A 13,187-nucleotide genomic window follows, 5' to 3' on the forward strand; every position below is an offset into this window, starting at 1 on the left:
TATTAACCAAGCCTGAGCATTTTTTTAAGTTAGCAGCCTCCGTCCTTTTATTAAGTGGTAACAGTCTCTGCTTTGCAGCTAGAAATCTCATACAGTCCTTGAATGTAGCCCATCATAGGTGGTCTTCTAATGTTTCCATTGCTGTATTATTTGGATACCCTTCAAATTCAGTAAGGTATTATAATCCAGAAATCTATATCTTAAATTGCTTTCACGCTACATCAGAGTGCTTTTTCTAAAATCCCCCACGTTGCTGCCATCAGTTCATTTTGTCCATGGGTGGTAGCAGATGGACTCCAAGCACAAACAAGATGCAAACTATTGTTGGCTTTATAACCACTGCATCATCCAGACAGGTGGCAAACACAGAAGGCCAAGGAGGCAGAGAGATGAATGGAGTTTGAACAGACCTGAGCTACCAAGCAAAACCTGAGCAGCACTGAACCACATGGAGCAAAAACTTCTGAATGATTTGGTTTGCACCAATCAAAGCCAAGCTATTCCACACAGATCTAGTTACCAGTATAAGTCAGGAAGCCAAAGGTGATCTTACTTTAACCAGCCAAGAAGAGCCATATTCACATGGAAATGAGGTGCCAGGAGTCATGGCTTTTAGGAAATACAAGGAACCTCTGAGAGGTAGAGACAAATTTTGTTCCTAATTACACATGTGTAAACCAGCAGGATTTGGCAGGTTTTCTTCAGATTTACTGGGGTAAACAAGAACAGAATTTGGTCTGCTTGTGAAAGTATTTAAGGATGATAGCAAATCCCAGTGTATCTACAGTTTTAAAGCTGCTCAGAAGAGATTAAAGTAACGCAGCAGGTATCAGATTCAGGGTCACTGCCTGAGCTTTTGGGCCGGAGAGAGAAGTCAGGATGGGAACAGCAGGTTGTTCTGCAGTCAGAACTGCGGTGGAGGGTCAGTCCATGACTACTCAGGATTGCAGTAGCATAAGGCATTGCAGTGCTGTGTGGAAGGAGGCTCAGGGCTGGAATAGCAATGGACAGTGTTAGAAAGGCTGACATTCAATAGCACAGGTTTAAGGGTAGAGCAGGATTTAAATAAAAGAACAGCTGTAAGTGGCCATCGTGTGTGAATTGGTAGGGAATGCTGTATGCAAAGACAAACCAGGGTCGAGCTACAAGGAAGGGGTTGGAGGGATTCTTTGTCCCACACATCTGTCTTAGGTTTTCATATGCATCATGCATCACCTTGGAAGCCAGGCATGTGTTGCAATGAATTTATCTTCATCATATTCCTGCAGGCCTGAGCAGTGTTATCACCCCCTCATGAAAAGGGAGAAATGGAGATTATTGGATATGTCCAAGAAAGGACTTAGGTGCCCAAAATGGGAATTAGGTGAAATCTACATGCCTCAATCCAAAGTTGTGAGGTCCTATTCAAATTAACTGCTCCTGAACCCAGAAGGCACATAAGCTTTATAAGTGCTGCAGTTTTCCTCGAGGAGGCAGTGCAGCAGGTATTCTCAGAGCATGCCTACTATGTCCTGAGAGGGTAGGGCTGTCTGTACAATACACTGGTACAATACATGAGGCATAGCCCCTCATGCCTGGAAACAGTGTAGCCATGTCCATGTGGTGCTGGGTGGGGGCTAATTAGTACTGCTGGGTGACAGTGCTAACTTCTGCTTGGGAGGGAGTGTGCATGGAGCAACATGAGTTGTCTCAGGATTGTTTTGCTGAGTGTCAAACCTGGACATGGGGTCATGAAGCCACCCTGGAGTTCCTCACACTGCCTTCCTCAAGATCTCTGTCTCTGGTGTGCTTGAGAGCAGTGGCAGGGGTGCACTCAGCACAGGGGGAAACATCGTAGTAATCCCTAAAGGGTCCACAGCAGAGGAAGGAACTTAACCCAGGTTACAGAGCAGAACCCTAACCATTGGCCTGACTGTATCATTCATGAGTCAGATAAATGATTCACTAATTGCAGGAACAAACCAAAGCACTGCACATAAGCAAAGAGCTCAGGCGCTGATCCTGCTGGAGCCACCACAGAGCACCATTTCCTTCCACCGCTGCAATTCTTTTTGCAAGAGTGGAGCCTGAATGTGCCCTTTCACCAGTTAATGCAACAAGGCTAGTTCAGTTGAGATCCTGGCCCCCATGAAGTCAAAAGGAGTTTGTCATAGACTTCAGGATTTCACCCTTTGTTATCTTCTTTATGAACCATTGGCTAGATAGACTATGAAGTAGGTATGTGCCTCCACCTTCATGCACTCTCCAGGAGTACATACCCCATACGGTAAACCTCCCCTGTCAGGGATGAGGAAAAAGAATCTCCCAGTATTTGGTTATGTCTCTAATCCATTTTATCCTCTGCTGCTGATAGACAAAGGCAATAATTCTGGCATCTTTATTTTTTTGTGGGTGTACCCTACAGTGACAAGCACAGTAGCTGTGAAACATTGTAACGCTAGTGAAAGCAAACCCTCTCCCAATATATCTGACTCCATACTCTCTGCCTGTTTACAGAGTACAAGACAGAATATGCTAAAGCAGTGGAGTAAAAAAAAAATAAAATAAAACTGGAGTAAGATTGAAAGGAAAATAGGGGCTTAAACAGCAGGACAGCTTCAGCCCAGGGAGATTGTGTGCTTGCATATTTCAAAGGTGAACTAACACATGAAGAAGAAAAATATATGCATATGTCCCTATGAAGGCCTATAAAACTTTTTCCTGCCTTTGGAAGATGTCTGATAAGTGAAAGCTGGCCTAAAGAGATAGGATAGTCTTGTAGCTAAATGCTGAACTGGACCTGAGATTTTGGGTTCTATTCTGATCTTCACCCCCGATTTCCTGTATTACCCTAAGGAAGTCACGTACGGTGTCTCCAGTGCAGCAGCAAAGTTCTTGATCTTGCTTCTAAAGTAATAAGCCCAGCTGTGAGTGTGTCCATCCCAGAAATGAGGCGGTACAGATGTTCTGTGGCACCCTTTGGGTCATGCTCAAGGCCCAGATTTGGGGTAGGCTCAAGAGTAGCCATGTGGGGCACCCCAAAGGACGGTGGTATAACAGGAGTGGGTGACCAGCACCAGCCACCAAGGTTTGAGAGGGGGAAAGAATGGTGGCCTCTGCCACTGCTGGCCCTGCCAACACAGCTGCTGCCATCACTGTCCTGGCTGCTGCTGTGGCCCAGTGTGCAAAAACTGTTTGCTATATCTCTGCCTCATTTCTGGGGTGGATGTACCCAGAGCTGGGATTATCACCCCTGCACATGGAGCAGGGGCGATTCAGAGGAACCCATTGCTTCCAAGGCAGGACTCAACCACCCTGATGTAGAGATACCCTTAGGCTTTGCTATGCGGTGCAGTGCAGTGCCATGTAGAGATATCCAGACAAGCTTTGGAACCAGAAACAGTAGTTGTAATTAGCCCTGTTTCTAATTACCTGAGGCACAGTGTTGCTTCACAGGGCTAGAAAGGTCCTGGGACACAAACTAGTTTCTCTGAGTGAGGCTGTGCACTGTGCTGTGAAGACAGAGCAGCTCATGAGCAACATCACCCAGCACTACCTCATGCTGTGTACACATGCCTGTAACCTCTCTGTACCTCTGTTTTCCCGTTGAGAAAGTTGTGATAATCACTCTGGTCTAGTGGCAGAGGCATAACCATCTCTTCAGTGCCTGGGGCAGGGGGAGGGGAAATTATACTGACTGCTGGAGAGTGGAGTGGGGAGAGGAAGAAGTTAGCACTTGCGGTGGTGCCTGGCTTGCCCCAGCCTAGTTACACTACTGGCCAGTGGTATTCAGCCTTTAGCCTGCAGGTGGAATTCATCCCACAAGGCCATGTTATCCAGCCCATGGGGATCCCCAAATTTGGCACTGTAGGAGCATTAATTGCCGCAGTTTCCAGAGCCATAGCAATTAACCCCGCCACAGCTGTCCCGCTGCCAAATTTCTGGCCCTGTGGGAAGCAGCATGGGACAGATGACATGGCCTGTGCACTGGTGCATAGGTTTGGGTCACAGCCAGATCTGGTTTGTGGAGTTGGGCTACTGTGCTGAGTTGCTACACGGACTGAGTCCACATGCTAACCCCATGCTGGATCCAGGCCATGAACTGACCCTTCCTGCAGGATCCAGCCCATAGATTGGTCCTGTTCCACTCATCTGGCCCACAGGGGCAGAACGAGGAGCACCACTGCTCCTCTATTTAGAGTGCAAGCTCTTTAGGAGAGGACTGACTCCTTCCTAAGTATATGTCAAGTACCTGGTACAATGGGGCACAGCTGAGGTCTCTAGAGCAGTGATTCTCAAACCAGGTGCAATGGCACCCTGGGTTCCCTTGAGATTCTTTCGAGGTTTACTGTGCATGACACACAATGTTAGCACTGTCAGGTTTGCAAACACGATTCACATGATAAACCCAGAGATTTTGAACAGAAATCCATACCTGTGTCTTTATGCATTCATTGCAACAGAAAGTGCTCTATTATTTTTCTGTAGTCCAACAAAAGAGTGAAAACTAAGAGCTGGTATTTTCTGAGGGGCACCTTGAGTCTATCCAAGGGCATTATGAGTCTAAAAAGTTTGAGAAGTACTGCTCTAGACATTGCTGCAACGTACATAGTAAGAAATGCAGATGGGGATATTGTCAGTTTCCTGAAAGTTCATAGCCGTTTGTGTCATGAGAAGAAAAAAATGTGTTTCCCAGAGAGTTTATGAATAACAATTACTAAAACATTTAATCTAAATGAATGCGTATTTTCATTAGCATCTACAACTGACTATAATTATGCATGAGGTTATGCTGGATTTTTAAAATAGATTAATGAATGACATTCATGTATGCCAAAGTGATTGGAGTCTTAAGCAGGCAGTGTTGAAAACTGCAACCCATGTAGCACAATCTGGCAGGAGTTTATTCAAAAACCTATAGCCAATGTAGGGTGGCAAGAAGGCACGGACAGTATCTGGGGCTGCCAGCACACAGAGCTCCTGCTAAAGCCTCACAGAGCTGTACAAGGTAGAATCCTAAGTAAAAAAACAATATGTTTCATTCAAAGATCATAACACCCTTTATAGAGGTAGCATTGCCTCAATTGTAAGATGGGTAAATTGAGCCACAGAAAAATGAATGGGCATGATTTTCAAAGTTATTAGACCCCTAGTGATGTGGGAAGGTGCCTAGAGGGATTTTCAAAAAGTACTTACCCTATTTAGGCACAAAAATATTCTACCAAGCACCCAACTGCATCGTTACACATGTAAATACCTTTGAAAATCAGGCTCCTATTCCACCTATGTACCTCTATATAGCATATGCCTCTCTTCCAGCAATAGTCCTGTACATCAGGTCTGTCCAATGTGGCTACAGCCAGAGGTCACGTGTGGTGTTGGCATGTGGCCCCCAGGCCATACACTGCACAGGCCACATGTGGCAGGGCCAGCTGCCCCAGGGCATGGGCCCTGCTGGTGGCACACCCCTCCCCCTGCCCTTGCCAGGTGGGCTGCATAGGAGGCACACCAATCTCTGGGCTTCCCATTGCCACCCGGCAGCAAGCAAGGTGGCCACTGGGGCCCACGCACCACATTAAGTGCTCACAGGTCACGTGTGGCACATGCACCACCAGTCAGACCCTGGTCTTGGTAAGCCTGTTGGAAGCCAGACCACCCACCTCACCACACCATCCCAGTTCTGCTTTCACCACATCTGGGGCATGCATAGAGTCATACGTAAGAGAGATGTCCATTCTAACACTTCTCCTAGGGACTAAATCTTGACCTCACCTGACCTGAAGTACTTCTGAAGTCAGTAGAAAGGTTGAAGCGTAACAGAAGGTAGGTGCACCTACACGTGCACTTTACTACAGTTGACTAATTAGCTCCGCAGTAAAGCATCACTATCTACATGTGCACTGGTATTAGGGTGCAGTTAATTAATTAACAGGGACAGTACTATCTTATGGCACAATTACTTATTTAGCTATAACGCACTTGTAAACAGTGACAGGGGCTGGCTGGGGCAAAAGGGTGTTAAAGTACAGGGGCTGCCTGCTGCCTAGCTCCACACTTTAGCACCCTTGTGCTCCAGCCAGTCCTACCACCACCCAGACCCTGCGGCTGACCCGTCCCCTCCCACCCTCTGCCTGCTGCCAGCCTGGGGCTGCTCTGCTCCAGTTCAGTGCTGTGGTCCCGGGCACATATGTAAATGCTATGTCCAGGAGCAGCTGACTCCAGCACAAACTGCACTACAGTTTCTTGCTGCACCTTAATAGCACCTGTAGATACATCTAGTATGAATGATTGTAGTTGATTTTCAAATTATTTTGGTTTCCAATGCTGGTGGTATCATTCAGGTCTGATTTAGGGCGAGTCTATGCTGCTGTTTGTGCTCTGACTGCAGAGTAGTGTAAATGTATCTGACTTAGCTTTAAGCTAGCTGGCTTGGGTACTGGAAGCAGTATAATTTCATCAGCATGGAGTTCAACACAGGCCCCACCTGAGAAGCCAGGTACATCCTCTGGCTGTGCAGTTCAACAATGCTGTGGCTCTGCTGTTAGCAGAGACCAAGCTACCTGGTTTAGTGCTAGCTCAGGTGTGTGTACATAAACAGCGTTCACATGAACCACTGAATATAGACACACCATTTTCCAAGACATTTTGCAGAGGAAGGTGAATCTGGCCGCATGTCTAGAACACTTTGCTTGTAACATGACACCTGAATTTCACCAGAATATTCTTCCCATTAATATGCACCGCTTGTTCCTAAGTCCATGGCAGTGTGAGATGCAACATGTAATGATTCAGTAGCTGGTGCTCTCTGTGCCCTGCATTTGAGATAAATGGAGGCTCCAGGATGGTAGGTCTCAGCCTCTAACTTCATACAGCTTTCCCCTTCCCCTTTATCACCAGTAGGTGGACACAATCCATTTTGATATCTCATTTTTCCAGGAGGCTGAGTCATACCCTAACACAGTGAATTAGAAATCCAGGTGTACTGGGAACTAACAACAGCATCCAGGTAGGTAGAGGTGTAGATGACTCACACAATGAACTTTAGCAGGAGCCTGGGAATATTTCTTGCTCCACAGTCGTTTAAGATGCACTCATCTTCATGGCAGTGCTCAGTGTGCTGTTTCCAGCTGATACCTTTCAGAACAATGCCAGGCACATTCTCTGGGCAGCGCTTTTGAGCATGTACAGCTCTGGAGGTGGGGGGGTTGTGTTTTTTTAAATAATATATTTCGTATTACAGGTATATTGATTGTGCAGAACTCAATCTTTCCAAAAACCATATTGATTGCGCAGGCAGAACTTGCTCGTTTTAAACATCATGTCTGGCACTATATTCGGTGAGCATCCTCCATCCCAGACTCACATCCTGGGACTTCAGATACTCCCAAATCCATTGGCAGGCGTCATATGTGCAGGCCCAAGCCTGGAGGTTTTGGGATTTGGATGTCTGTCCCCCCCCCCAGGAAACCACCTACTTGGTCATGGTATTTCCCCTACCAGGTAAGTAGAGCTCTGGAGAAAAGTACAGGGCTCTGGAAGGTGCATTTAGTTCACCCATGAATTGGTTTGGGGTTCTGGTGGTGCCTGTAAACAAGGTGGGTGTGTAATGGGGGTGCACTGAGTCCTAGGGACCCACTGAAAGCTGCCCAGCCAGTAGGTCCATGGAAACACTGTAATGAGTGAGCCTCTAGTGAGCACTTGGAGGGCACAACATCGAGCCCTGTGCTTCTGGATTCCCAGAGATCTAGGCATTCAGAGAAGGAGCCTGTTTTATACTCACAGGCACAACAGGCTGAGTGCAGACCCTAAGCTTCAAGTGGCACAGTGAGCACTGAGATGTGTCTGTGGGTGCCCAGTGTGGGCAGCTCTACAAGCATACTCGCAGATGTCTGTGCTCCTGAGTCAGTACAGTGTAAAGTGGGCCGAGATGCTGCTGACAATACATATTTCTGATTCATCATTTCTTGGTCAGCATCTGATTCAGGCTATTCATTCCTTGGCACGTTGTGTCCTCAGAACAGGAGAGGCCACATTTATCTAAGCAGGACTTGTAGCTCTCATGTCTTGAATGCTCCCTTGTTCTTCACATTCCCCTCCCTGTTTGGTTTCCTTCTGGGCACAGGGGTCCAGGAGCAGCACAGGGCTACTTGTGCATCTGGCAACAGGTAGGTACAACAGCAGCTGGCTCCATAAGCCTCAATGACAGCAGCTGCCTTCTGGAAAGCCCCGAGGCTAGGCCAGCACCCAGGCAGGCTGCACATCCAGAACGTGAGAGGAATTGTTCTCCCTTCTCCCCCACCTGCTCTCCACTTTGAGACCATCCCCATCAAAACACTCAAGTTCTGTGCTGCACATCCCAATAGAGCCCTTCCAAAAAGCACCCTGAGAGAGGCCAGAAAGCCAGATAACAGGGTGCGATTGAGCTCTCTCTGCCACGTGGACAGCTGCCAAAAACCTCTGCTTGTGGCACTTGATAAGCTCTTGTACAGCAGGTCCGGGAACAATACAGGGAGAGAGAGGCAGGCCCTGGAAACATAGCCACAGGGGGAGAAAGATATGGAGATGTCTAGAGTTAGAGAGAGCTTTGATGACATTTTGTTTCATGCAAATGTGGCAGCAAAGATCAGCCTTCCACTCTGGGCCATGATCTCTTCCTGTCTCAAAGGCTGTGGAGGGTTGGGCTGGGCAGTGCCATACTTACATGAGGGACGTCCAGGGAAAATTCAAAGTGCTGGTGTTGCTCATGCTATAAAACTGATGAAAAATAAGATGAAGAGACTCAGTGTGCGTTAATTTTTCGCTTTGAATTAGCATTACTTCTTTGCTGGAGTAACGGTCTCAGAGATGATGTCCTGGTCAAACCTGACTCACTCAAATTTCTTTTGCGGTGTTACTTGGAGACTGTATTGTACACTTGCCGTCCTAATACTTGTTTAGTGTGGCTGTGTGATGTTAAACAGTTGCTCAGCTCTTCCCCAGAGACAGCTGCGTTTCAGCGAGAGGCAGAATAATTAATCTGTGTGAAGTGTCTTGGAGTCTTTTGGGAGGCTAGTGAGGATGCAGGCTTCACGTTTCTAGTGTAAATAAATGTAGCATCACTTCAGGTGTGTGGTTCCTGCAGTTTTACTTACACACACACACACACACACACACACACACACACACACACACACACTGGGAAGTGTAAATTAAATGATGTACTGCTTAACTGATGTAATTTCCTCAAAGCCTTGCACTTGCATGGGGAAAGATCCCCACTGTTGTGTATCAGCCGCCCTTAACAGTAGAGCTTGGAACCCCACTGTGCTGCATGTTGTATAGCCACGGAGTGAAGACAGTCCTTGTCCCAAAAAGGCTTGCAATAAACGTAGATAACACAGGCGACAATTGGGAGAAATGAAGTAACAATAGTAACTTCCTCCCCACTGAGGCAGAGAAATGAAGCGACTCAGTCAAGGTGACATGGGGGGTCAGAAGCAGAAAACAGCCATCCTCTGGCTAGGAAATAAAGCAAAGCTCTGTGACCTCAGACACACATGGGCAGGCAGTTCTTGTTGAATAACCAAGACTGAGGTTTTCAGAATTGGGATGCTGGGCCCACTTTAGGTCCATGAAGATTTATGGGGAAAGAGGCTGTGCATGGGAGACAGAGTTTGGGAGCATACAAATCTCATAAATAGCTTAACATTATGAATCAGGGCAGGGACAGAGGGATGAAATCTTCACAGCTGTGCTACTTCCATTTTTTTCACCAGTTAAAGCTAAGCCTTTTCTATCCCCATAGAAGTTGCCCTGGTTTAAACCGAATTAGTGGTAAACCATTTTAGTTATGCAGGTGTAAACTGCTTTCTGGGATGCTCTTATTGCAACAATAAGAGCTATTGCAACAATAATAGCTATCTTCTACGCTATTGCAACAATAGCTCATTTTTTCTGATTAGTAAAAAAACCCTGCTAACTTATACAAGCTAAATCAAAATAACCCTAATTTAAAACAAGCTAATTAGGTCCACACAAACATTCATACTAGTTTAACAAAATCCACTTTGTGGCATATCTTTAGTTTAATTGGTGCTCGTGTGATCAAATCCAGGTAGCGTGCTGTTTAACTAAGTTAGTTAAATCCATGCAGCTCTGTGTTTGGATAGTCTTATCTGAGTTTAAACCTGGCTTACATCCATTTAACTTGTACCTGGAAAGCTCTTTAAAAGCTCATTAAGTAAAATTTGACCCTTTTTTTTTTGTAATAAATCTTTCCTAGGGAATGCGCGCAGAATATTGCGATAATTGCGGGGATAGTACTTAGGGGCTTGTCCTCAGCAGACATGGCCAGAGCCTCCTGCCTCCCTGACACCTGAATTAAGGGAATCTCCATCAGTTCCAGTGTGCAGCCCTTGACATTCAATTGAGACATGATTCTGTCCAGCACAGGGTATCTCCTCTATTCCCAAATCCCCCCACTCTTATCCCCCTTACACATACATCCTAAGTAACTCAGCATGTCACATTTCTTCAATTTACCTGGGACTCAAAGGCTAAGTGCCAAAATATCAAATGTTCCTGATCTGACTGGGAGTAGAAAGCACCAGAAATACCCTAGAGAACCTGTTCTTGTAAAATTTCCAGCTCAAGTTTTCATGCACATGCGTGCATGCATACACACACATGCATGCACACACACAGACACGCACACATGAGTATTTGGATCTAATCATTTGGCTCAGCATATTGTATAAAACTGGAAATTCTTTGGAGTCAGGATTGTATTTACTAGCATGTCCCTACAGGCCTAACACAGTGGGGCCCTAATCCTGGGAGCTTGGGCACAACCCCAGTATGCATAATTAACAAAGCATTTATTTGACTTTTGCAAAATTTTTATCTGGATCTTCAATATCCTATGGCCTATGCCACATAGACTTGCTGTTCCTCCAGTCTCAACTATATTAGACCTCCGCACCTTTACAGGTCTAGCCATCATGCAAGAAAGGAAAAAGGAAAGTCTATTGTGGCAGAAAAAAGACAGGACATGGATGTAAAAATAAGGGAGACTCATTTTGGAGGCTGCTGGATGCAGACAGACCCTATTGCTCTCTGGTCAGTAGCTTTTAACAGAGTTTATTTGTCTGGTGACTACTCTGGGTCACACTAAAACCTGGCCTGGATTTCCCTCTAAGGCAGGGATTGATGGCTGTACTACACTCCGGAAAGATGAATGAGTCTTGAATGGTTAAAAGGAGCATTTGTATAAAAACAATGAATCCCATTTTTGCTTGATTGGCACTTTAATTAGGCCCATGTCCTTTTGCTGCCACCGCAATCAGATCGGAGGAGAATGGGAAGCTTCTACGCTGTTATATTTATCTCAAGATTACAAGATTTTTTTTTCCATTTAAAAAAAAAATCTTTATAAATGTGGCAAAGAGAGCGATAGTGTCTGGGCTTGGAGAAGGTTCCACTTTCTGATTGCAGCACAAGGCTTAATCTTATTAAAAAGGAGTTGTTAGGCTAAGAAGAATAGAAAGGAAAGTTCTCTCAGAAGCTTGTCAATAATATAGCAAGGATTTTGAAGCACTAAAGTTAGCCTTGGATTTAAGAGCACCAGCAAAAAAGAAAGCAGAAGTCCTTGCAATTTTTACTAGACAATTTCCCTCTTTTCTTTTTGTCTCTTTTACTGTGGTAGGCTGTACGGAGGCAGTAACTCCAGCTAGCAGGTAGCAGCCATGGGAGAATCTCCAGGGGTTTGATTCAGATAAACGTGCACAACGAGTGTTGCTAGATGTAGCTGCATGCTGAAATGGAAAATGCAGCGAATGGACAATTCCCAGCCAGCGTGGATTTACACTGAGTTGTATATGATGACACAGGCCACCTGGCAAGAAAGTAAATCTAAATAAATGAGATGTAGATTTTCACCCTCTGCCTTCTCAGGAGGGAATTTGCCATTTGAAACCGTTTCCTTTTCAGGGGGAAAAAGACATTTTTAGTGGAAAATTTATCTTTTTCACATTTTCAATTTATTTAAGCAAACCAAAAAAAAAAAAAAGAGAGAATTTTATAGTACTCAGTATTTGGGATTCTAGCTTATACGCTTTCCTCTCTCTCCTCCTTCCCTTGTTTAACTTTTCCTGTTCCCCTCCTAGAAAAAAGGAAGAGGAAAAAGGTGAGAAAAGCAAATGCTATTTTTTTTCCATTGAAAACATGGGGAATCCCTTTTCCACCACAAAACAGAGAGGTCATGATATTTGGGGTGGGTTGGGGGCTGGAGGTGGGGGGATTCTGTTGTGAAATCCTAGGCGTTTTCAATCCTTTTTCAGATGCTGCTGTTCAGGCAGGGGGTGGCAGCTTTTCAAGGGACCATGAATACCTGCCCCAGTGCTTTGGTGTCAAGAAGTGGTATCATGACCTGTGAAAATAATTCTGTCAACACTGGGTATTGAACAGGTGTGTGCACATGCACATACGTGTGTACGCTTAAAGTCTGCATTCAGTGGAGAATTTTAACAGTCGATCAAAAAACAACAGGGACAAAACATTTAGATTGAAAACTAACATTCCTCAAGGAAGCTGTAGCTTGGGTGTGTTATGCTCCAATTCTTTTCTTGGGGCTGGACTCTCTGGGTGTGTCTACACCAGACACTTTACTGTGCAGTAGACTAACCTACTGCACAGTAAAGCATCACTACTTAACACATCACTATTTAATCGTGTGCTAGGCTACTGTGCAGTAAAAAAGGCTAACACGATCCCCATGTGGCTGCCCCCACTGGGCAGGTGCATCTCCTCCAGCCATGTGGGGAGTGGGACCCTCCTGATCCCCACCTGGCTGTCTGCCAAAGGCATGGATGCTTCTCCAGTCCTCACGTGGCTGGGATGCAGCAGTCCACCAGCCTCCTGCCACTTGCTCCCCTGGGTCCCTTTGGCTGCTGCAAAGGGGCAGAGCAGGGCAGAGGGTCGGGAACATCCCTGGTCTCACCTGCTCCAATTGAGAGCAAATTTCCTCCCATGCCGGGGCAAGTGGAAACCCTTTTCCTGGTGGCAATTTACTGCTCCTTTTTTAATGCACTTTAGGACATGTAGCCAGGCCAGAGAGTTTGGCCCATGGAGTAGACTGGGAGCATAAAATCAATTTTCTTGATCAGCTCTTGTCAGAACTTTTCCAAGGAAGAATTTGGCACAGTTTCCTGGTGCTGAGGGTGGTTAGGCAG

This window comes from Alligator mississippiensis, chromosome 16 (genome assembly GCF_030867095.1).
Source record: "Alligator mississippiensis isolate rAllMis1 chromosome 16, rAllMis1, whole genome shotgun sequence".
Classification (NCBI taxonomy): domain Eukaryota; kingdom Metazoa; phylum Chordata; order Crocodylia; family Alligatoridae; genus Alligator; species Alligator mississippiensis.